Source organism: Zingiber officinale, chromosome 4A, assembly GCF_018446385.1.
Source record: "Zingiber officinale cultivar Zhangliang chromosome 4A, Zo_v1.1, whole genome shotgun sequence".
NCBI lineage: Eukaryota > Viridiplantae > Streptophyta > Magnoliopsida > Zingiberales > Zingiberaceae > Zingiber > Zingiber officinale.
This window is the reverse complement of record NC_055992.1, coordinates 120,748,338-120,771,613: the sequence shown is the minus strand read 5'-3', so window position 1 is coordinate 120,771,613 and position 23,276 is coordinate 120,748,338. Positions and strand designations below refer to the sequence as shown.

At 37.5% G+C, this 23,276-nt stretch overlaps 1 pseudogene; it reads left to right on the top strand.

Moving 5' to 3' along the window:
- The first annotated feature begins 1,796 nt into the window (after positions 1-1,796).
- LOC121970822 lies at positions 1,797-16,912 on the top strand (annotated as a pseudogene).
- Positions 16,913-23,276: the final 6,364 nt, after the last annotated feature.

Sequence of the window (23,276 nt, the reverse complement as noted above, 5' to 3'; positions counted from 1 at the left end):
TCGAGCACGTGGCTCGGATATAAACCTCCTACCGATCGGCTCGGGGCCTTGACTTCAAGAAATAATCTGATCATATAACTAACCGAGAACAAATAACGGAAAACCGACCTAGGTCATGAGAATGGCGAACTCTCCAAGATCGTCCATCTTCACGTTCGGATCGGTGCGTTCCCACGCCAATTTGATCTGCTCGAAGCCGAGAAAACGAACTCAGCCGGTGTGACATGGTGGAATGTGGACCGCATCCTCATGACCCGGTGGTGAGCTGTCCGCTGCGTTGACCAGTCGTCAGAAGTCCTCCTCCGGTCCCCGGTCTCTGGTACCTCGGTGCTCGAGGCGAATTCCACAGACATATAAGCAACCGAATACTAATGACAGCATAATTAACTGAATGCAGAAAAGGTACGAGAACGTACCCTGGCCCAGGGGGCGCCCTCGGATGGAGCGATGAGCTGGTTCTGGTGAGGTGGATGAATGCAAGTCAGTCGGGCAGCCGAATCCGCGGGCGATAACTCGGAATCCAGTGCGGCATGGATCCAAAAGATGGCACGTAGGCCGGAATACCACAACAACTCGCAGGCCGGAGCTCAGCACGCAGGCCGGATAAGCCCAATAACCCACAATGATGATAATGATACAAAAAGTAAAATACCTCGGCGCGATGGCCGGAATTACCCAAATAGTACCAAGCTGTGGCTACCTGGAAGGTGACGATATCTACTAAAGACAACGGCAGTAGACGCGTGAGGGGGCTATTGCGGCTGTGGCCGCGGGAGAGGGCAGCGGTGGCTGCCGGCGGCGGCTGTGGCCGCGGGAGAGGGAGGAGAAGGAGAGGCGGAAGTCCGGTCCCTTGGCAGCGTCAGCCGGCGAGGAGGCCGAAGGCAGTGCTGACTGCGGGTGGCGGCGATAGAGGAACGCTCCTCCTCTCTCTCTCTGGCGGCGGATCCTTCCCCCTCCCTCTCGAACAGAAAAATCCCCTCGTCAAGAGCACGGTTCGTGCTCTTTTAAGCCCACAAAACCTAAAGGCCAAATGACAAAAAAGCCCTCTTCCTTCTCCTTAATTAATCCCATGTCATTCCCTATATCCGGATCACAAACATAGTCCCATATTGAAAAAACATGAAAAAGATCATGGGTTTATAAGAGAAAGATATCTCCATTGGCATGAGGCCTTTTAGGTAGAGCCCAAGAGCAAAACCATGAGGGCTTAGGCCCAAAGTGGACAATATCATGTCATTGTGGAGATATCTAAATTCTTTTCGATCCTACATAAATGATAACTTAACGTATTTTTAATACACCGTAATTTCAGGACATGTTAACCATATTTAAATATCATATGATATGAAAGTACAAACTCTCTCATTTTTATTAACTTAGTACAAGATTTCTCTATATTATTCTCCTCATGCACATTGTGTATATTAGTAGCTCGTTTGACAAACATTTGTTTCCATAATGCATTTCAAGCAATTAGTATATTTTTAATGTGAAAGAGAGCCTTGTCGTAATATTAAAATTGCTACGGTTATCAAAATATACTTAGGCTCGAGTATGATAGAAAATATACTCGAACCCTTGTCCAAGATTTCCATATCAACAGAAGTTTCATGCATCATACTGTTAATTTGCCATTAGTATATTTTTAAAGTATTTAAATATTATTTCTAATGAAACTACTGTATTTTTAAAATTAAAAATTAGAAAGAAACTCTTTATAAATTATTTTGAGTCATCAAAATTGATAAATTCCATTTCGCAATTGAATTACTTTCATGTCAAAAAAACACTTAAATGCCCCCATTCAAAATTTGTTGGAAAAACTTAAATGCATATCCCCGCAGCTCAAAGTCTAGGGTTTCTTAACCTTCTCTGAGTTGCAATCTTTCTCACCTCATCCGTGTTATCGATACTTTCTATTGGTTTTTATAATGCATCCATCTTTGGATCTGGCTGCAGGTGGGTGAGCTCGGCCTACACCCTAGTTCGGGAAGGAGGAGCGTTTTGTCTTTGATATGGAGGCGGAACGCGCGGAGTGTAATGGGTCCGTGAAGCTGGAAAAATCGCCAAGTGATGATTTGATCACTCACAAGAGGCGGAGGGACGATGGGTCCAGTGCGGAAGCTACTAAGGTTTGGTTGCTTCGTCCTTTCTTGTATTTCTTGAACTCATTGACAGATAATTGTTTCCCCCCAAATGTCGTGATGCTTTCATAATTACCGGAGCAGCTTGGTTGGTAAATTCAGTTAGATGTTGCTTTCGTTTGTAGTTTCTACCATGTCACCTATTGATCTTGCATGGCAATACATTACTTATCTAGAGCAACAAAACCAAGGAAATGCAATCACTGAGGATATGTAATCCTTGTTGCCCTGGAGTCATCATATAATTGACATTTTATCTCAGCAGCTATTATGTTGAAGCTACCAGATGCTCTAAAGTTTTTATGAAGTATATCAATCTTACAAAAAATAATTAACTATCATGAGCTGGAAAAGGATCGGAAGCTGATCAACAGTAGGTGCTCAACTAATGAGCTAATAGATGCACCAAGAAGGAAGCTGATCGACAGTAGGTGCTCGACTAATGACACCAAGAAAGAATAAAAGTATTCCTATCGAGCATTTTGCTTTCAATATTATTGAGGTCACTTTGTGTATGTAGCTACATAAGATTCATCAGTTTTGGGTTAATATCAACTCTTTCACAGGAGAACTAATATATAAACATCACTGATGCATATAGAAAGGAGGTCTTAATCTTATTGAAGCACAATGAATGCTATGTTTGTGACAAAAAATATGTATTCTTTCATTTAATTTTTCATTTTCATAATAAAGATCAATTGATTCTGTATGCCGATATGTAGGTTTTGGAAAGACCTGGTAGAAATAGGGATATTGGGTGGAACCATTGTGTCAGAGTTGGAGAAGGGAAATGGAAGCGCTTGAGGTGTAACTGGTGTACCTTTAGTACAGGTACGATAACTAAGATTAAGTATCATCTTATTCATCGTTGGCCAACAGCGAAGTGCCCAAATGTTCCAACTAAAGTTTCGAAGTCCATACTTGATCAAATGTTTGAGAAGAGAATGTGCAAGAACAAGAGGCTAGCACAAAACCGTAGCTTTGATGGAAAAGAGATGAGTAGTCCTTGTAAAGATGATATAGTTTATGCGAATTCCACAAAAAGCGACAAGGTTTTTCAGGTGGAAAGTTCTGGTATATTCAATCCGAAAGCAGATAAGCAATTTGAGAACACTAAAGCAGCTACTAAATCATCGGAGAGTGCTGATCATCGTTTAGGGACTACTTTCCAGCTACCTAAGACTGACATGACTAAGGTAATGCCTTTAATGTGAACTGAGTATATTTCTCTCTCACCTCTATTTTTTTTTTTTTTTTTTACATAGTTTAGCATGGCGGTGATTTCCTCAATTTTTATCTTGTAGAAGCAAATCTTATAAAAAATATGGCTTTGCAGAGTTATTAAATGCTTTTTCTAGTTTTTATCTTTTTTTTTTCTATGTAGATTTTTTCATTAGAATTTTACATTGGAGGGTTGGAGGGAGGGTATTTCTAGGTTTTAAGATGGTTTAAGTTTCCTTCCTCTCAAAGAATAGAAGGAAAGCAGAAAAAAGGTGGCCAGGGAGGCTAGGCAGAAGAATATTAGATACATAGTACAGGAATTGCTGGATGAATACTAGTAAAACCAAAAGTGGGGACGGGTAGTTGGGTGGCTAGCAATCTGTTTTGCTTCTTGTTCAACCAAGGGTATAAACGTTGGATCATATGGCCTTGTAAGGCATATATTGGTCCAATTTGGCACCACTGCACACATCACCCAACTTGGTGATTGTGGCCAACCGAAATAGGGCTTACCCGAATCCAATTTTCGGCCTTCTCTCGAGCAAGTTTTCGCTCCGGCTTCTCGTCCCTCGAACGTCGCGTACGTTCTTCTCGTCTACCAGTGCACTCTTCTGCAGCACTTCGTCCCTCGGATGCACTGAGCCTGTCGGCTTTCTTCCGTGTCATCCTTCTCGCTAGTTGCGTCTTCCGCTCGACTTCCTGTGCTCCTAAGCTCCTGCACACTTAGGCACATGGATCAAAACACAACAGGACCTAACTTAACTTAGTTGATCACACCAAAACTATCACGGGGTCCAACAATCTCTCTCTTTTTGATGTGCATCAACCCAAGTTCAAGTTAGGAAAAAAAAACAAACAAGTTGAAATAAATGTATTTGCAAAAATAAACATTTTAAGTATGAGGTTGCAATAAAAGAATTTGCAAACTTTGGAAAAAAAAAATCCTAACTCCCCCTAAACTTGTACTATTCCTCCCCCTTTGATTACATTAAAAAAAAAGTATAATAAGTTTCGTAAGTTAAGAGAACAAGTCACAAAAGCAATTTTTAAGTTTATGAAATTTTCAAAACAATTGACAAACATTAAAAGTATTATCTTCATTAATATCACACACTTATCAGTTTAATTAAATATTCAATTCAATAATCGACTTCTAGGCTGTGGCGAGACACTATGCCTTTTTGGTTATTGGATCATCAACTACTTTTAGACAAAGCTTCTTAAAAAATTTAAACATTTAATTTTTCTGAAAGCCTTAAATCCAAAGAGAAATGTTTAATCTAAGTATAATTTTGGAACCCAGTATAGGTTCCTTCCTACTGGGTTAAACTAAGTATCTGGGGGGTACATATCCTCTGGGAATTCTTCTAAGTTGTCCTTGGTGATGTCTAATATACTAATTTAATTTACTATATTTTCCATACTTTGGTTTTTGACAACTATTCAATTTCAAGCATGCATGGTCATTCAAACTTTTGATTTGAATTTTTAACTTATCATTTTCTGATTTCAAATTATCCAATTGTCTTTTTAAATCAACGTTCCCTTTTTCTAATTTTACTAAATTTTTCGAAAGTGCTTTAATGAACTGAAAAGAATGTTCGGGTGAAAGAGCACGTACCTCACTTATTTTAAGTTCTAAAGCTCCCCCTTCATTGCTGCTATCTTCCGATGATTCTCCCCCTTCATCAATGCTCATTGCTAAACTGGTATCGTCTTCCTCTTGATGGGTTGTCACTAGGGCTAGTTAGGCGTATGCTTTGATTTCGGATTCGGAGGACGACGACTCATCCCATGTGGCTTTGAGATTATGTTTGGGCCGAGCTAGCTTTTTATTCTTTTCCTTGTCTTTGTTCTTCAATTTTGGGTAGTCATCCTTGATGTGTTCTTCTTCGTTGCAATTGTAGCATCAGACGGTCCTTTTGTGTCGAAAGTGCTTTCTAGTCTGCGATTTAAATTTATTAGATTTAATAAATTTATTGAATTTTCTTACCATTACGGTTACTTCGGCTTCATCAATGGATGCTTCGGAGTCTTGATCTTCCGTCCTTGCCTTTAGGGCAATGTTGAGATTTGTTTTTTCTATTTCTTTAGGATCTGCAATTCGAGTTTCATGAAGTTCAATGTAGAAAACAAACTCTCTAGCGTACTTACCTTAAAATCCTTAGAGATGTAATATGCATCAACTAAGGATGATCATTCTGGAGTCCTCTGGAAGGCATTGAGCGCATATCGGATTGAGTCTCGGTTTGTTATTGATTCTCCGAGATTGCTTAGCTAAGTGATGAGTTCTTTGATTCATGCTTAGAGTTGTGCTACCTTTTCTCCATTGTTCATCCGTAGATTTGTTAGCTGGGTCCGGAGAATGTCTCGTCTTGCTAACTTTGCTTCCGAAGTGCCTTCATGGAGTTCTAGGAACTTCTCCCAAAACTCTTTAGCGGAGTCGTAGCTGCCGATGTGATTGACTTCCTGGCTGAAGAACGTTAAGCAGATGGAATTCTGCTTTATCATTTGCCACGAAGTCAGCTTGTTCCTTCTTCGTGCACTGATATTCTTCTTTGTCTTTCGGAACTACAAAATCATATTTCATTATTAATAGAATTTCAAAATATGTTTTGAAGAATACTTTCATCTGGCGTTTCCATTGTGCGAGGTCTCCTTCGAATTTTGGTGGGTGAATGCTTGCACCGGTCATCGTCTTGATCTTAATGTTTCGGTCGGCGGTTAGTCCTTCTGAGACGGTTGGGCTCTGATACCACTTGTTGGCTCAGAGGGGCCGGTAAGAGGGCATAGCGTCTGTTAAAAAAATGAGACAAAACCTTTTCCTTTTTCCAACTAAGATTAGTAGCACTATCACAATAATTATAAACTCAAATGAACAACTAATATAATTAAAAGAGGCTAATAGGTTTAACTTGGTTACAACCTAGGTGGTTGTTAATCCAAAACGGTTGCAAAGCTCCACTAGAAATATCTCGTTCGTGTAGGCGGAGAAGCCTCTTACAATCTATAAAAAGCTCAAAAAAGACTAGGAAATGGATTACTGAAGTTATTGTTGATTTCCTAGGTCCAGGGATCTTTTTATAGCCCCTGGAAAGTCTTATCTGTAACTTGAGGGCGCCTCCAAAGGGCTTAGAGGGCGTCTCTGGATAAAGCTTTATCCACTACGAACGACTATATTGATTGGCCGAAGGCGTCTTCCATACTTATGGAGGACGCCTTCTATGCTTATGGAAGGCGCCTTCTGCCTAAAAGTGGCGGAGGTACTCGCGCGCCTCGGAGGCGTCTTCAACTCCTGTTGAAGGCGCCTACAGCAGTATTCTCTAGCTCTTTTTGCTTTTCTGCTGCTCCGATTGTCTGGGTGATTGCGGCCAACCTAGTGTACTCTTAGCATTTATATTTTAATTCTAAACATATATACAATTAGTTTATGTAATTAGAAGTCGTTCTCAAATCCATAACAATCATCTCCAAATCCATAATCTTCATTGTGACCAACAATTTTAACGAGTTCATTCTCCTTTGACATTTGAACAACATCTTCATTGATCACATTTAAACCATTTTACATTCTCATCTTCATTAACAAAGTGAAAGTTTTGCATTTGATTGGCTTGTTTTCTCTTTCCATGAGATTCACTAGGTGTTTCATCAACTACATGAAAAAAAAAAAATGAATGTAATAAATTTAGCGCTAATATGTAAAAGTTAAAATCCAATGGAACTTTGCATGATAATCGATGATAAATAAAAATAACTTACCAGTTCTCATTACATGTGATGCAATGACTTCAACCTTATATATGAATGATAAGTTATGTTATCCATTCATCATAAGAAGGAAGATCTTCAAATGGATTTTTTTCAATATTCATCCTCTTTTGTTTTTCTCTTTCCCTCTTTTTCTTTTAATCTCAAGTTATACATCACAAAAACGAAATATTCATCCTTTTTGGGCTAAACAGTTTCTCCTTTTTGAATACACTAATTTTTCAATGAAAAAGTGTAAAGTATCAACACACCGAATTTGTTATAAGGGTTTTTCAGTAGTTTAGATTGTTTAGCTACTTGAAAAATTAAATAGCATACAAAAAAAAAAGTATATCATTTCAAATGCACTCCAATTACGTTCACATCTTGAAGAGCTACACGTCAATCTTAAAAAACTCTAATAGCAAATCATTGCAACTCCGAGCAATCATCCCCAAAAGAATGACACGAATCAGCTAGAGTAAAAGCAAAACATAAAAAAAAAAAAAATCATAAACATTTTTTATTACCATTAATTGAGTCTAAAACTCAAAAAAATAATATGGAGATTTTGTGTTCCTCAATCAAATAGCATTTTCAATGCTAAATAATACTTTTGTCATGCTGAATCTGTCCAATTATTGGTCAATTTTATCTCGATCTGGAATATTAGGAACAATTCTGGCCATGCATTCATAAAGTCCGCACTTGACATTCATATTTAGTTGAAAAGTTTGACTATAATGATATTGAGAATTCAAATAATAGCCTCCAACATGCAAAGGTTGACGAAGCATACATTCCCATCTCTTATTGACAACAAAAACTAGCTCTTGCTAAATTGTGTCTTCCACTTGAGACATAAAAGGGTTGGAGGCTATAAAAGAACCAAGGGGCTCATGTTTGAGGCATCAAGGGTTTTCTGTGACAAGGAACCCTAGGAGAGAGTCGTTTCCAAGAAGCCGGAAGGATTCTGTCACTGAGGAGCTTGGGGATCTTCCGAAGACATCGAACACCACGACTAAGCTTCTTCATCTTCTTTCTTTGATAGAAGTTGTAAAATGATTTTCATTATGCCTTTGGTTTGTATCTCCACCTCCATGAAATAGTTTTTCTAATTTTAGGATTAGGGAGTAGCATTGTTGACACTTGTTTTATTAATTCAACTCTTTTATCGCATGATGTGCTTGGTACATAGAAGGTTCTGCCATAGGACCGGAAGTCATTAGTTCTAGCCTGATTATCCCAAAGCTAGTGTATGCTTTCCTATTTTGACTTGCTCCCCTATCGTGATTGAACGAGAATGCATAAGACGCTTGTGGAATTGATGTGATAGGGTCAGGATGACTATATCGTTGGGAGCGAACTCCAGGCTAATATGAAGCGCATGGATACAAGTTATGCCTTAGAATGAAAGAGAATTCCGAATCCGCTTTATCTACGAACAAGGAAACTATAAATAATGCAACTGCCTGGATTAAGATGAACGCTGGCGGCATGCTTAACACATGCAAGTCGGATGAGAAGTGGTGTTTGGCGACCGGGTGAGTAACGCATAAGAACTTGTCTTCGAGAGAGGAACAACCACCGGAAACGGTGAACCTAATTATTTGACTTATTGAACTTGAGGATTTGTTTCGAAAGTAGTCCAAAATATCTCGAGGTACCATTGGCTATCACGAAGTTTAATGGGTCTACTCTGATTTGATGTCATGAAATATGAGATAACACCTAGAGAATCGTGGGGTAGCATGACCAGAGTCTCCCAGAGAAAATGATCGCTTTAGTAAGCCTACCTTGAAATTAGGCGTTGCATGAGTTGGTGCACTGTATTGTTCAAGAGGAAGTATCGAGTACCTTGGGATAGACTACTTTCATGCATATCGAAGGTAAAAGAGTGAGTTACATTTAGGGTGTCAACGATTATCACAGTGAAATCAAAGTCCTATAATTGCTTCCAAAAATCAATTTTCCACGCATATTCTCATTTGCTTTCTTAGTTTGTTTTTTTTTCACATACGACTCTCAATTTTGATTTGTTTAGATAACTTGCTTCGCATTTAGACTAATACTCAATCTAATGGTCCCAATGAACGATATTTTTTATTACTTGACGACATTGTACATTTGCGAATTTCGCATAAAGTTTTTGGAGGGAAAACTTCTTATCCATGATGATATGATCTTGAATCACGAAGAAGGCATCTATTATTTGTTTATTATATGGAATAGTTGTCTATGAGCTTCATATTTATTTATCTATTTATTTATTTATTTATTTGTGAATAATTACATATTGACGACTTTTGTTGTTTGATGACTTAATTCCCAAAAATTTCTGGTCTTTTGATAGTTTTGGTAATTCTGCAAATCTTTTACTGATTCAACGTCATCTCTGGTAGTAATAGGCACTGAGGTAATCTTCCTGTGACATTTAAAAAGCTGATCCAAGAATTGAAAGATTTGGCTCCAATATATAGTCACAGGATGTCTACTGATTCATTTTTTGAGTGAAATATAGCTTGCATTGATTGGTCAGTGTAAACTTGGGTTGAGCAAGTTAATCTTTGATGTTTGATGTCATCATACTCTTGTGATTACTCTTAACAATATTTAAAAATTGGGTTGAGAAACTTAATCTCTTTGTGGATTGTTAATCTTTGATGTTTGATGTCATCATACTCTTGTGATTACTCTTAACAATATTTAAACTTGGGTTGAGAAACTTAATCTCTTTGTGGATTGATTTCACCATCTTCAGAGTGATAATTTTTAACAATTTTATATCATGATACAATTTTCATGTGTAATATACATTTTTTAGTTTCAAATTTGGGTTAGTCTGTCCTGTGTGAATCATAGAATTTTGATGATGGATACTAAAAGCCTTCTTTTGTCAATACTGTCTCTCCTTTGACATTCCTTCTGTGATATCAAATTATCAATTTACCAATGCCCTTCTTACTGTCTTTTTGAATATGAACATTGCTATCCTTTAACTGGCTGTAGACCAAATTACACATGATGATCATGACCAGCAATATTTGTACTTCAGAAAGGCTCATCTTCCATTTTTAGTGACACGATGATAACAAGTGACTGGTTACTTTGGATTCCTCTCCATTCAACTCTTTATGTCTTCCACTTCTCTGCTCTGTTTTTTCCAATTTCTGCATTCCTTGTTTCCTTTTCCAAACAAATTGTCTGCTCAGGATTAGTTAGAGATTCATTCAAATGACTGTTTCTAATTTTTATTGAGATAATTTCTTTATGTCTTCCACTTCTCTGCTCTGTTTCTTCCAATTTCTGCATTCCTTGTTTCCTTTTCCAAACAAATTGTCTGCTCAGGATTAGTTAGAGATTCATTCAAATGACTGTTTCTAATTTTTATTGAGATAATTTCTTCCTATTTTTCTTTGATGGTACTAATCTCAGGGTTGACTAATTTAGGAAACCACTAAGTATGTTTCTGAGCAAAAGACAAAATCTAAAAAGTTATATAAGATGATATAATCATGTTCAAGGGTGTTTCCTAGATGATTGGTAACTTGCGTCTAGTTATTAAATTTAAATGAATAATATTTATGATGTAAAGGTACTTAGTTTGAATCATTAAAAATAGGGTTAGTGGCCTACCATCGTGCGCCCCGCGAAAATGGTGCATATAGACATCAGCTCTTAGGACTTCACACCTTATGGCTTCTTGTTGTCATCATTGTCAGAGATGAGATTGACATTGCAATGGACAACTTCTCATTTAGGAGAGAATCATGGAATAGAAGAATGATAGCCTGCACACCTTTATGTGAGCTCCTGTGGATGACGCCCGATGTGGGCGATCTGACGTGGCCAAATTTAATTTTTTTAATCTCTCTCATCTGCATGCAATAACTCTTTTCTTTCTTCTTTGATCGCATGCAAGGTGATGTTGGTTTGTAGAAGTCAGCACCACCTTGGTGCTGGTGGTGCTGGTGGTCCAAGGTGGTGATGGTCTATAAAGACCAACTCCAACGTTGGTGCTGGTATTTAAGACCAGCACCAAGTGGTGCTAGCTTGGTGAAACCGACACTACGTACAAACCAACACCAAGGTGGATGGTGTTGGAACCCCGTGGTAGTTTTGATATGATCAACCAAGTTAAAGTTAGGTTCTATTATGTTTGATCTTGTGTCTAAGTGTGTAGGAACTTAGGAACGCAAGAAGTCGAGCGGAAGACGCAGCTAACGAAAAGGATGGCACGAGAAGGGAGACGGCGGGCTCGGTGCATTCGAGGGGCGAGATGCAGCAGAAGAGTACACCGGTGGACGAGAAGGACGTGCGCGACGTTCGAGGGACGAGAAGCCAGAGCGGAAACCTGCTCGAGGAAAAGGTCGCAAAATGGGTCCAGGTGAGCCCTATTCCGGATGGCCACGATCACCCAGGCGATCGGAACAGCAGAAGAGTGAAAGGAGGTTGGAAATACTGCTGGAGGCGCTTTTAAAGAGAATTGAAGGCGCCTCCGCGCCTCACTGTGGAAGGCGCCTTCCATGGCTGGACGGCGCCTTCGATGAACATTATGAAGGCACCTTCCAGCCTTATGGAAGGCGCCTTCGACCAGGCAGAAGTGAACGTTGGCGAGGATAAAACTTTATCCTCGCTTGCCTCGCTGGAGGAGTCTTGCAGCCCTATGGAAGACGCCTTCCAGCCACGGATAACTTATCCCAGGGGTTATAGAAAGACCCCTGGATCTAGGAAATATTAGAACAACTCTTGTAATCATTTCCTAGCAATTATCTGAGCTTTCAACAAGTGTAAGAGGCTTCTCCGCCTTCAAAGAAGGAGACTTTTTAGTGCGTTTATTTGTCTTGGATTAGCATCCATCTAGGTTGTAACCAAGTAAATCTGTTAGCCTCTTTTAAATTATTAGTTGTTCATTTTTGCTTATTCTAATTGTGATATTGCTTTTAATCTGAGTTGGAGAACGAGAAAGGTATTATTTTCTTTTTCAGGCAATTCACCCCTTCTTGCCGGCCCCGCTGCGCCGACAGATGGTACTGGTTTGGTGGTGCCAACACCAAGGTGGATGGTGCTAGTTTCTAGAAACCAGCACTACCTTGCATGAAATCAAAGTAGAGAAGAGAGTTGTTACATGCAAATGAGAGAGGGATTAAAAAAATTAGATTTGGACTGTGTCAGATCTCCCACGTCAGATGTCACCCACAACCACTCACATAAAGGTGTGCATGCTATCATTCTTATCATGGGGCATAGTGCTCAAATACTTGAGTCTTGATCTGGGCATTTCAATTGTCTCCTAGGATTTTCTTGATAATCTATCTATATAATATCTATCTATAAATATATATTGTTTGTTGGTCTATTCTATTTTCTATTTTTGTTAATATATATATATATATATATTTGTGAGGCTTGTGTTGTTCCGTTGCTATCAGGCTGAAATCAGAGTTTTGTATATTGTGGTATGGCCCCTCTAAATTAAAGTGTTGGACAATTAAGAAACAAGATAAAAAAATTAATGTAACATAGATGAACAATGGTAACATGAACAGGCAAATAAATTAGGAAAGAGAAAAGAAAAATAAAAACTATAGGAGATAACTATGTGAAGCTCCAATGTATGATAAACTGAGAGAGAATGTGTTAAGATATCATGAAACATATAATAAATTTTATAGTAAGATATGTTGAATAAGTTAGAAGAAAATGTGAGGGGTAGAAGTAGATTAAAAAACTCTAGATGCAAAAGATTTGAATATTAATCACATTATCGTCTTGCATAAATTTCATTTAAGGGAAAAATCCATTTAGTCAACTCTAAATATTTGGAACCATTACTGTTTGATATGATGATATGGATTTTGATAGTTGTGCAAATTAATTGGTACGATGTAATTGTAGAAGTTGGGGGAAAGAAAAAAGTGTATTGCATCATAATGAGAACTACCCATGCTAAATCCTAAGCTTAAAATACCAATGTGGTATTAAACCCACTACACCAATAAACCTATTAATCTAATTATTTAAAATACCTCTAATACCACTGAGGTCAGCCTATGCGAATGAAAGCATCTCATTATTTTAAGGTACCCTTTAATATTTAGCGAGGATCCATTAAAATGTAGCTATAATACTGTATGTGCAATGCGAGTTGTTTCTCTCTATTGTTAACTGTATATTTATTGAATATTAATATATATTTTTCTTTATCATCAACAAAAACATTTATATGTAAATTCATGGTATGCAGATTTCCATACGGCCTTAAGATATTAACTTATCGTGTTCTTTTACAGCTGGAAATAATTGGCCCTGCTGAGACTGTTTCATTTACTGATTCTGATCCAGAAAGACATGACAGGATATATCGTCGTTGGAAAAGTGCAATAGAATGCCTGCTCAAGCTATCCTATTTGATCCCAGGTCAAGGTATCTGGAATACCCTCCATGCTGCATTATCCTTGGATCATTCTCAACTATCACATAAGTTGATGATGAATGAAGTTATCATGGACAATGAACGGCTAAAGGTACTTAATTGACGTGTTTCCTCATTCCTTGTGTAGGTAACCTAATCTCTAATCTGGATGTTTCATGGATTCCAGGACATTCAGTTAGGGGATTCAGAACTAAAGTTTCAATCTCAGAAGCTCAATTCTTTGTCAGCTAATGAACAAATAGTTTTGGAATCCACCGCTAGCTATCATAAAGAAGATACTAACACTAGAAAGTGCGAAAAGGCTTTCCTTGAGATTTTGGTTTCAAGAAAATTTGCTCTGTTGTGTGATTTTCTTTTGGGAATCTTTGATGAGAACATAACCAAATCTTTTTTAGACTTTAGCATGATTGATTCAAAATTGAAAAGTGGTGATTATGAGCAGTCAGCAGAGTTGTTTAACCAGGATGTTGAGCAGGTAATCCACTGGTGCATTTTCTTTTGGTTTGGCTTTTGTCAAAGTTGTCTTGCCTTTTGTGATTACGTATTTCTTATTGGACTCTGATTGAGTAAGATTGATTTTAGCAAAATTTTTTGAGATATTTTGATTTGTTCAATATTTTGAATATTTGCATCAACATGTTGATAGCTTATTATGCTTGTCAAGCATCTAGTGACTTCTGAAGGGTCACGTTGTTCTTGCTTCATTTGTTACTATATTTCATTGGTGCATTCATCCCACAGCAAGAAAAGCAGCATTAGGTTGTCAGTTTGTTTGGTGCCAATGGATGGATGCTGGTTCATTTTCATGTCCAACATTAGATGTTCTATGCTCTCTCATACTTATGGTCATTTCATAATTTGTGCCAGCCTGTTACTCTCAACCGTCCAATTGTTGGATTAATTTATATGATCTCAATATTCCCATGCCAACTGAATGTCTTCCCATGAGGATATCTTATCTACCAGGGCTGTTAATTGACTAAAACATTCTTTTTAAACTTTGCTTTCCACTGTAATATATTTTGATAAAAAAAAATCCAATATGTTCATTTCAAAATTGTTGTACTTGTTCTAAACATCAATAAGTTAGCTTTATGGGTATCAGGTATCCTTTTATTGTTCTGGCATTTCCTTAAACTTGCATATGCTTTGTAAATGTGTTCTTACCGGTCTGAATCTACACCTCACATTTTATAATTAAGTCACTTCCTCAGATATTCATGCAGCACAAGTGCTATAAATCATGAATTTTGCCTAAGCCTTGTGCATTTCTAAGATGAAAGTAATTTAACCGTTTATAATTTTTCGAGCCATGATCTTTGAGATGTTGATGCTTTAAAATTGGTTTTATTTGATTTTGTCCCAACAGCTTGTAGACTACTATCAAGCAACTCCAATCCTTTTTTATGGAAAAAAATTCTTTAAATGTTGTGTGGATCTGCTGATATACTAACCAAACGTTCCTCATTCTTCAGATATGGAACAAAGTGCAAAAAATTGGTGAAAAGATGACTACTTTAGCTTCAAACTTGTCCTCTTGTCATAAACAGGTTAACATCGTATCTTGTTTGGTTTTTTATTTTTGACCTATTGGTATGTTAGATGGACATTGTTATTACTTTCTTGTATCCAAATATGCTGCTAGATTCATAATTTAGAAATGTAATTTTAGTATGTATGCATGTATCTCTGAAGTGTCCTGATAAGGAAGTTGTATTACATTCAATTACCTGCATATGCTTTTTATGTTATATTCCTTGCAATCAACTTACTGTAACATAAAATTAGTAGCCAGGTTGTGGAGAAGTTGTTAAATGTAGCTATAGGTTTTTTATATAACAATTGGTTAACTGATATATACCACTTAAGTTTTTGTAATATGTGTTATGAAATTGTGTCCAATCAAATTCCAAGTGCAGTTTTTCAGCTTCATGGTTCTTTTGCAGGAGACAGGTCAAGTAGGTGTTATACGGAAGAATTCCATTGTACCTCGTGCTACAAAACAGTTTTCTGTTGGACCAGATTTTTCCACAAAACCGGATCGTATGGAGGTGTCTAATCCAAATTGCGCATCTATTTGTAATAAGTGTCGGACTGAAGCAAATGGGGGTAACAGTATTGCTTGTGGTGGTAACATTTTCAGTTGTGGGGGTAACAGTGTTAGAGAGATACCTAATCAAAGCTGTCATTGTGCTGTCTGTCCATCAACTGATAAAGATTCTGATCCAGTCTGCAAAGATAATAAGAAAGAATTTTATAAAGTTTCTGTGACAGAAGAAGACCTCGATGAGAATGGATGTGGGATCAAGGCAGCTACCAATTCTGGAGAGACTTTAGTTTCCTGTATGGAGTCTGCAGATCTGGTTGAACCATCCCAAACTGTTAATTCACGCTTGTGCAAGATATGCAGGACATGTGAGGCTGAAGATCGTAAGTTCTTGGTATGCGGTCATACTCGCTGCCCTTACAAATTCTATCACATCAGATGCCTAAGAACTAGTCAGATTGCTAGTGTTGAGCAACAAAACCGACCATGTTGGTATTGCCCATCCTGTTTATGCAGAGGTTGTCTCTGTGATAGGAATGACAACTGGATTGTCTTGTGTGATGGGTGTGATGAGGCCTACCACACTCACTGCATGAAACCACCTCGTGCAGTGGGTGCCCAAGGGGCAATGGTATTGTCTTCCCTGCAATGTTGCGAGAGCAAGGGACGGAATGAGAAGATCTGAGGATTTGATATTGCAGCAACATAAGAACGAAGGTGAGCAGTCTAGAGAGGCTATTTGGCCGATGGATTTGCTACTCAGTGCTGCTGAAAAGTTCTTGGAAGATGAATTGACTTTAAAGCGGTAATGTCGGCTGTAATAAAAATTGCACGGGATATATCATCCTACATTGCTTGGCTCTGTATTGTCGTGCCCATCTTGTAACAGTGGCATAGGAATAGAGCTAAGCAAAGTTCAGATGCTTTAGCATTAAAAGGTTACAAACACTTGCACATAAGTGGTTAAGCAAGATCAGTTACTGAATCTTAGAATGTCAGTCAGAATGCACAAAAAATGTAGTCGACTATAATATCAGTTGTGTATTTTTTGTGCCCATTGTGTATCACTGGCATAAGAATACCTAAGCAAAGTTCAGTTACTGAATCTTAGCATGTCAGTCGCCTGCACAAAAAAAATGTAGTTAAGGAATCTGAAATTGAAAATGTTGATTCCTGTGTATTATTTTCACTAATTCCTGAAGACATTATTCAGAACTTATCATTGTCACTTGCTAAATCTTCAGAAAGGGACAACTTTATCCAAGGTAAATTATGAAAAATGTCGAGGAGAACGGCATTAAAGTTGTTTGACGGAAGCTTTTTAAGGCATTTTCTGTCGTCGGTGGATTTCCAGTTTCAATAAATATTTTGATGTGTTTGGAAAATTGCAGTCATTTTGGTAGTTGTACTTGCCAAAGTTAAATATGCCTACAAATCTATAGTAAATTATTTAACCAATCTTTATAATAATTATAGAGATTATAATATAGTTGGGTAGTTGAGACTTTTTCCATGAGGTTATTGCGTTAAGATAAAATATTATCCATGATTTATTTGTCTGGATTTTATCGTGGAATTGGTGATATTGAATTGTTTAGGTTGAGCGAACAATATCACTTTTACTCCAACAGAGATAACAATATAAAGTACTAATCTTCAAAGTGCTATGTAAGAACTCATAACCTTTTTTTAACCAGTTTTAGTTAACAATTATGTAAATCTAGCTAAGAAAATCAAACAAAATTATAAGTTATAATCCACATAAGCAATCAAAGAACAAAGAAAGAAAGAAACCAACTGCTCCCGAGGCAACGGTGCAACGTTTAGACCCTTTAAATGGTTAATCAAATATTCAAAAGTTGAATTTTAGTTGCGGCAACTGCAGATATTTTCCTCAACTATTTGAAGAGAATTTAAGAAAAAAACAATAGCAGCTGAACCAATTTTTGCCCAGATTTGGCAACTTAAAGAAAATAAAGTAATCCGTGGAAATTAAAGGATTATTCAGTTCCTCGACGATAGACTGCCTCCTCCTCGTACTCTGGATCTGGTGTTGCACTCGTTGCAACTTTGCCTTCTGCATGCATTTTGATGATGGCTTGTAAACACCGTTCTCTCTCAGACTCTCCTTCGAACGCTTATGACGAGCAGCCATCGAATTCAATGGAGAACGAGTTATTTTCGCAGGGAGAGACCGAGTGCTTGGAGATGGGGAGGCAATTGCTTGCTTATGGGATCGAGCACAACTATGAGCGGTTTATGCTTTGCAGAAGAAAGCTGACGACACACTACTGAGCAAAAATTTAATTCGGTATTGTGCAAGATTTAATATTATCCATTTCATATACTCAAGTTTTAAATTTTCAAAAACACATAGAACTACGAGAGACGAAGTAATTATCGGCGGTCTTTCGACAGACAGTATTTCTTTTCCTCAAATGGGTGAGGATCACACTTAGGTGGTCAAGCTTCTTCCAAAAGCTTCGCCACCAAGTGCGAGATTTTCTTTTGTAACCTTAAATCTTGACTACCTTCGTTGAGATTAGACAATAAAGGTTGGAAAGATCCAACTGCGTATCTCGGCTGATCTTCTGTTGCTACTTTTCAAAATCGAGTTATAGTAGTTTTATGTAAGAGTTTCCCATAAACAGCACCAATTTGATGGCTCCTCTTTCCACTAGCTCGGGCTCCTCCTCTGCAAGCTCTCCCTTTCTATACAACTTCATAGATCTGAGAAAGTGACACCGGTTAGAGTCGGGCAGGCTCATCCAGCGCGGTCCCTCTGACGCGTAAGTTAGTGATCAATGGGAAGTCAAAGAGAATAAAGAACTTAAAGAAAGAATTGTCTCCGCTTGTTAAAAAAAAAATCATCGTACCTAAAAGCTACCATCTGAAGTGCATATATAGTTGTTAGAAGAAATCTTCAAATTACTTGTCTTCATGCCATTTTACTTCTCCCCGCCTAAACTAGCGAGGATGCAGTCCTGATGGTTCGTTCCATGCTCTCAATCCTTGACTGTCGTGTAAAGTGAAGTGGGCTCCTAGGGAACCGCCTCTAACAACCACTACTCATCTGTTATTTACTATTTACCGTGTATTATGAAGAAGGAATCAAGAAAACCGCCTCTGATGTCCAACGCCTTGAACATCTATCCATTTAGTTATCGTCACATGTTGATAATCAAAAGCTTGATGATGAAAGACTCGCTTAATAATATTGCTTTGCGAATCGCAATGTTATTGCCCTGTAGACTTTTAGCATTACTGCTCGGCTATTCTTCATAAGGTTGATCTGCAGAACGTAGAGTTATTGCTTGGCTAATAAGATTACTCTGTGGGATGTAGAGTTATTGCTCAGTGAACTTCATAAGATTACTCCGTGGCAGTAGCGTAGCTAGAATTTGCATTCAGGGGGGGTGAATGCAAGCTAACCACGACACACTATTGAGGTCATGCCCAACCTCGCCATCTCACTGCAAGGCCGCAACCAAGGAAAGACCTCACTGTGAGGCTATGGCCAAAGCGAGACCTCGCTGTGAGGCCACCACCAAGCAATCACTAAGAGAGGAGAGGGAGTAGGAGAAGATCATGCATACCGACGAGATGCATGCCAGTGCTGGAGATCGAAGAGGAGAGGAGCATGTCAAAGATTGGAGAGAAAGTCGATCAGGGAGGAAGATTTTAGGGCGCTGGGAAGAAAAATTGAGAATAAAAACCTTAATTAAAAAGTTAATTAGTGACGGAAACTTAATTGAGTTACTAAAATAGAGACGAAAACTTATTTTGTTGTTAAAATAGCGAGGGAATTAAGTTTTCATAGCTAATTAAATAGGTTAAATAAGTATAGAGATGGAATTGACAACGAAATTTAATTTTTTTCGCTAAATTACTGACCATAATTTATTTAAGTCGCTAATTAGTGACGACAATTAAATTTCATCGTTAATTACAGGTTTTCTTGTAGTGAATTATATGATGAGAAATAATAAATGATAAGATTTAATTAATCAAATTTTGAACGATCGTCAATGAAATTGATCACTTTCATATAACAATCAAACATTAAATACATAGAAGATCTCAATATCTATAAATGTTTGGCATACTTAACTAGAAAATAAATTATAAATATATGAAAAATTAACACTATATGCTTTTCCAATACTTAAATTCATAATCAAAAGAGATAAAGCAAAAAAACTTTACCTCAATCAAAACGTGTTTGCTGTGGAGCGTCGGCAAAGCGACGATGGCAACGCTGCAGCAAATGACAACGGTTGGTGATAGCGGCGATAGCAACGTGGATGACAACAACATCAATGTACGACAAAGAATTTTAAGAGTAAAATTAAGATTAGAAAAAGAATAATAAGAGGATTATGAAAGGAAGAAGACCACAAGAGAGAAAAAAGGAGAGGGGATTAGGAGAAGAAAAAAAAAAAAATATGGAACCGCCACATCAGCGGCCCCCCTAGAGCCGGTCCCACGGATATGGAGGGAGGTAAATGCAGGTACACAGGTGGAAAGTGCATAGCGGAGACGTTAACCCCAGGCAGTGACACCCCGGGGATCGACCCCTGGACCTTTCAGCCACAGAACCATGCACTCCCCATCTGTGCTACGCCCTGGGGACGGGGGATTAGGAGAAGAAAGAAAACACAGCAATGGGAGAGAGAAAAACAAATATTGAGAGAGAAAAAAAAAATTGGTGGAAAGAGAGAAAAAAAAAATGTTTAGGTTCTTGTTTATTTTAATTGAATATTTTATGAAAAAATCCAAAAAAAATTAGAATTTATAACTAAATCTTTTTTTTTTAAATCACTGTATTAATTTTCTCTCTCAAAATTTCAGAGGAGACGGTCGCACCCCCTCGGCCCCATATAGCTACGCCCTTGCTCCGTGGGATGCAGAATTATTGCTCGGCGAACCTCATAAAGTTACTCTGCGGGACACAGATTTATTGTTTGGTAAGAACATAGACTTATTGCTTAGCAAACCATAATAACATTGTTCTGTGAATCTCCATGCGGTTACTTTATGGAAACATGATTTTATTGCTCAGCAGACCTTTAACGCCGCTTGGTGGTACATCGCCCTGCATGCTTTGATAATATTGTCGGGACATATTTATTCAGCCTTCAAAGGAGGAACTCAACTATATCGTTCGGAAGAATCTACTGCATCTTGGGATAAATCCGATCACCATAAATATGAAAATTTATGATTTGCATATTCCCACATGGCCTTAAGATATTAACTTGTCTTGCTCTTTTACAGCCGGAAATAAGTGTCCCTGCTGGGAGTGTTTCATTTACTGATTCTCATCCAGAAAGACATGACAGGATATGTCATCATTGGAAAAGTGCAATAGAATGCCAGATCAAGCTATCCTATGTGACCCCAGGTCAAGGTATCTGGAATACATGCTGCACTATCTTTTGATCATTCTCAACTATCACATAAGTTGATGATGAATGATGTTATCATGGACAATGAACAGCTAAAGGTACTTAGTTGACATATGTGTTTCTTCATTCCTTGTGTAGGTAACCTAATCTCTAATCTGGATGTTTCATGGATTCCAGGGCATTCAGAACTAACGGTTCAATCTCAGAAGCTCAATCTTTGTCAGCTAATGAACAAATAGTTTTGGAATCCACCGCCAGTGATCACAAAGAAGATACTAACACTAGAAAGTGTGAAAAGGCTTCCTTTGAGATTTTGATTTCAGCAAAATTTGCTCTGTTGTGTGATTTTCTTTTGGGGATCTTTGATGAGAACATGACCAAATCTTTTTTAGACTTTAGCCTGATTGATTCAAAATTGAAAAGTGGTGATTATGAGCAGTCAGTAGAGTTGTTTAACCAAGATGTTGGTCCCAACATCTTGCAGACGACTATCAAGACTACTATCAAGCAACTCGAACCCTTTTTTTGTGGATCTGCTGATATACTAACCAAACGTTCCTCATTCTTCATATATGGAATAAAGTGCAAAAAATTGGTGAAAAAGATGACTACTTTAGCTTCAAACTTGTCCTCTTGTCATAAACAGGTCAACAACCTATCTTGTTTGGTTTTTTATTTTCAACCTATTGGAATGTTAGATGGATATTGTTATTACTTTCTTGCATCCAATTATGCTCCTAGATTCATAATTTAGAAATGTAATTTTAGTTTGTGAGGCAATTCACCATTTTTCCTGTACTGACTACTCTATCAGAGACATCCCTAATGGAAGCTGGCACTGTGCTGCCTGTCCATCAACTGATAAAGATTCTGCTCTAGTCTGCACCGATAATAAGAAAAAAGTTGATGAAGTTTCTGTGACAGAAGAAGATCTCGATAAGAATGGAAACGGGATCAAGACAGCTATCGATTCTGGAGAGATTTCAGTCCCCAGTTTGGAGTCTGCAGATCCGGTTGAACCATCCAAAACTCTTAATTCACGCTTGTGCAAGATATGCCTATAATCATAGAGATTATAAGAGCTGAGAACAAAGAGGTGCTTGATAATACAAGTTTTTGTTAACGATTATGTAAAATCAAACAAAATTATAAATTATAATCCACATAGGCAATCAAAGAATAAAGAAAGAAAGAAGCAACTGACCGAATCTTTGCCCACAAACTTGGCCACTTAAAGAAAAATAAAACAATCCATGGAAATTAGAGGATTATTCAGGTTTAAGAGTGCTCAATGTGTTAACATTCTAAGAGTGCTCATTGTCTCATGATTATGAGCATCTTCATATATTTGAAATTGTGTCTCTCATCAGCTAATCATGCACAACATCTGATCTGTGAGACCATACTCATATGCTTGGAATGGTGGTAAAAAGAAATGATGATTAATATGCAACAAAGGTTTAAATCTCACTCGGAATATTTTCATGTGGAATTTAAATCACCGGTGAAATTAGGGTCTCGTGTCAGGATCCATCTCTTATTCTCGAATTTATTTAATGATCGATTTATAAGGTTAGACTGCCTCCTTCAAAAAAAACATGGATCCTCATATCCGTAAAAATTACGGATGAGAGGATGGGAGGATGGTCTATTTTGATGGATACATCACTTAAATAGATGAGGTTCATCATAATTCACTAATCATAAGTGGTGGATCATCCTCCGATACATAATATATAGACTAAAAGATCTCGTTTATCATTAAAATTATTTGGACTAACATCTAGATTAAAAAAAATTGAAAATGTTGCCCAAGAATAAATAGTGTATTCTTTTATGCGATCAAAAAAATTTCAGAGAATACTAAATAATTGGACGATACTTTAAGACAATGTAATTAATCGTATAGATATCGTATGTAAAGACCATAACAACTATACAAGAGTTACACATGCTAACTTAAAGCATCTCCAATGCAAGGTTTATGAGAAGTTTTTAAAATTAAAAAAGTTGAATAAAAAAGTTTAAATCATTATAGATATGAGGTTTGAGGTTTATAGTTCAAGAGCAGTAGTGAAAACTCAAATCTATTCTTTTATATTAAATCGATGTAAATACATGGAGTCATGCAACTACCTGCTATGAATTATATCATAAAAAAAATTCATTTAGAATTTTAATCATTTGGGGATGTTTAAATGAGGTTTTATAATATTGACATGGCATAGAACTTTAACAATTGGAGATGGCCGCATTAGTATAAATTC